General features: G+C 35.8%; 1 pseudogene; it reads right to left on the bottom strand.

Annotated features, from left to right (window-relative positions):
• Positions 1 to 298: 298 nt before the first annotated feature.
• Positions 299 to 3033, bottom strand: LOC115964933 (annotated as a pseudogene).
• Between the last annotated feature and the right edge of the window lie 446 nt (positions 3034 to 3479).

Raw genomic sequence — 3479 nt, 5'->3', positions numbered from 1 at the left:
GTGGTATATGCTTACGTTTCAATCAGACAATCTATTGGTCTGATGCATATCATTAGAGGGTATCAACAAAGGGATAAAGAAGAAGTTTGTTATCTATCAAATTCTACAGAACCCAATAAAAAATAAATTGCTTCCCAGTATAAAAGCAACAAGTATGAAGTATCCTACTACTTTCATCAATAGTTAACCTAGTAATACAAGGATAAACCCACATCACACTGGTACAATTGCTATATATTAGGAACCATAGAGTTCCTTGGAACAATTAATGCTAGAACGTTATGCACATAACTAGCCATTAACCAAGGCATGCTCTTTTCAGTTTCAGAAGGGTTAGAACACGCATCCCCACCAACCCCAACCCCACCCCCCCGAAAAAAAAAGAAGAAAAAAGAAAGGAGGATGTGACTAAGAACATTACTTGCTTATGAAGACTATCTGGTTCAATTCCATCATTTCTTGTGTTAGACACTTCCAATGGCATCTTCTCGGTCGAATTCACATCATTATCTGATAATGTCAACTGAGAATTTTCCACAGGCATAGCCATCAGCGGAAAGTTTTGGTTTTCTTCCTTCTGAAATGCAACTTTAGAGACTTCCACCCCAAATAATTCTGCATCAGAAACTATCCTCAAACTCTTACATATTCTCTGCATGGTACCCGATAAGTTGTTCAACAAGAGCTGTTGTTTTGCACTCCCCTTCTTATTTGTTAAATATTAGTATTGATACACCATGTTGAATATACTAGTATAGATGCGAAAGCGAAAGCATAAAGTATAAAACACAATAACACACGAAAGTTACGTGGTTCAGCCTAACCGTCTACATCCACGGAGGAAACCCTAAAAGGTTATATCAATAATATATTATAGTGGAATACAAATCCTGTGTTGCAATGAATTATAACATGTGTATATATAGTAGACTAAACCCTAGACTAATAGACTTCTAATACAAGTAGGAGACTTGGCTTGCACACAAAGTAGAATTAAGCTTGGGCCTATGCTAATGGGCTAATATATCTTTAACACCCCCTCTCAAACTCAAGATGGAAGCTTGATGAAATCTTGAGATTTGATAAGGTTGAGAAGATCCCTTGAATGACGTTTGACTCTGTGACAGTAGTTTGAGGAAGGCAATGGTCTTACAGTGTTGATGCGACTTCTAACAGTGGCTTGACTATATCAAAGAGTTTTGACGACAGTAATTGGAAGCCAAAGAAGATGAACACATGGAAAAAAAAAAAACACCGAGGAAGACAAAGATTGCTCTTAAATATATCATAAGGACAGAAAACCATAGCCACAGGAAGGTGGCTCTGATACCATGTTAAATATTAGTATTGATACACTATGTTGAATATGCTAGTATAGATGCGGAAGCGAAAGTATAAAGTATAAAACATAATAACACACGAGGGTTACGTGATTCAACCTAACGGCCTACATCCACGAAGGAAACCCTAAAATGTTATATTAATAATATATTATAGTGTAATACAAATCCTGTGTTGCAATGAATTATAATATGTGTATATAGAGTAGACTAAACCCTAGACTAATAGACTTTTAATATAAGTAGGAGGCTTGGCTTGCACACAAAGTAGAATTAGGCTTGGACCTATGCTAATGGACTAATATATCTTTAACAATATTGACAGGGAGAAATAACTCTAATATATAATCATCTTCACCAGTGTAGGTGCTCCTTTGCCTGATTGAGACAGCAGCATTCAAACCAAATTTGCGCGCATGATGGACAAGTGGATACTCACTTATGTCATAATTCTTCACATCCGAGTAGAAAAAGGGATGATTTGATTGAAGTGCTTTCCCAGCTATACCTTGCCCCTCCTCAAGATGATGTTCCAGGCATGCATATACAAAACCTTCCATCGTTCTATCATTCACATAACAAGCTGTTTCCTCAATGCACAGTATACATTTCTCATTAGAATTTGTGTTGCCCTCTCTAACCCGTACTCTTGTCATTTCATCACCAGCTCCTTCAGTGTAATAACAAAGTATCCATGTCAGAGCCAGTGGCAATCTATGTGCATGACACACAGCTCGTAAAACATCAATTATCTCTGCTAAGGCAGCTCTTTGGTTCTTTGGCAGGCACTGCAAATAACATAATTACTTATTAGAAGCAACAAAATTGTACTGTACGTAATAGATACTAAAACAGGTATATGCAGGGAAGAGGGCAGAGAAGACAAATGATTTGTACCTGGGGACAAAGTCAAGGAGGTTCAGTAGTCCTTAAATTCACAGCCTGCAGAGTGCCGCAATCAGAGCAGATCTAATAATAATTTTGAAACCCTTTCTAATTTAATACTATTTCATGCAAAGAATACAAGTAATTTATTTTGTAGTATATATTCTGGAAATGCGCCTACAAGAAATGATACAGGAGCTGCTTCATAGCATTGAAGCAGAACTTTCCACTGATGATCTAATAGTGTAATTTATGAGGTTTTGAACATGGCCAAAAGATTTAACACAGGATAACAAACAAAAAGATTAAAAGAAAATTCTAGCAGTAAAGAAAAGGAAAAGGGATACTAACCTGGAGCGCATTGCAAACAGTTTCCAACTCTGCATTAAAATTGGAATTCTCTTTGGTAGTGACAAGTTCCAAAACAGCACAGCATGACATCTCAGGAGAATCAAAAACTGGCACAGCAATAGATCCACGGACCTCATGATGAGCTGCATGATCTGCCCGCAGATACCCAATCTTATTGTAATAACTAACATTTGAAGTCCATTCTGGAACTTCGGAGATAAACACACGACCAGGAAGCCCAAGGAATGAACCTGATCTCCTTCAGTAGGAAAAACAAACGATCTTGAAATTTCACGATACCCTGCAAGCATTTCATCAAGCAAATAGGGTTGCTCACAAGTGCTTACGATGTGCGATCACCACGCCTCATGGGAACCCAAACTTGTGCCAAAATACCCCCACTAGATGAAGCTTTGAACAAAGACAACGCTTTAAGCATCTTCTCATCAACTGACATACTAAAGTATAGTAAAAAATTTATTAAAGTTTATAAGCAACAAGTTGTACACTAATAGATTCTAATAGAGTGCTTTTATATTTTTTTTAAATATAGATTCATGAATCTACATGTAAAGATAGTTCACATAAAATTAAAAGTGTAATTAAAATAACCATTTGCAAAAACAATTTGGAGTGTGTTTAATTAAAATCTAAAGACAATCAGCATCATTTTAGCATATAACACTTGACACAAAATTGAAGTGCAATTAAAATCTAATTTGAGTAATCTTAATTGAGCTTCATTTTTAATGTATTATTACTAGTTTTTAACTCGTACAATGTGCATGAAAGTTTGAGAGAAAAACATTTGAGTAAATTAAACCACCCTTTTGGAGATTTATATAAATACAATTTTTTTAGTCCACACCTTCTATAATTTTGAATTCACTTAAGGAATATTCC

The sequence above is a fragment of the Quercus lobata genome, chromosome 10 (genome assembly GCF_001633185.2).
Source record: "Quercus lobata isolate SW786 chromosome 10, ValleyOak3.0 Primary Assembly, whole genome shotgun sequence".
Classification (NCBI taxonomy): domain Eukaryota; kingdom Viridiplantae; phylum Streptophyta; class Magnoliopsida; order Fagales; family Fagaceae; genus Quercus; species Quercus lobata.
The sequence above is the reverse complement of the archived record's forward strand: the minus strand, read 5'-3'. Positions and strand labels throughout refer to the sequence as shown.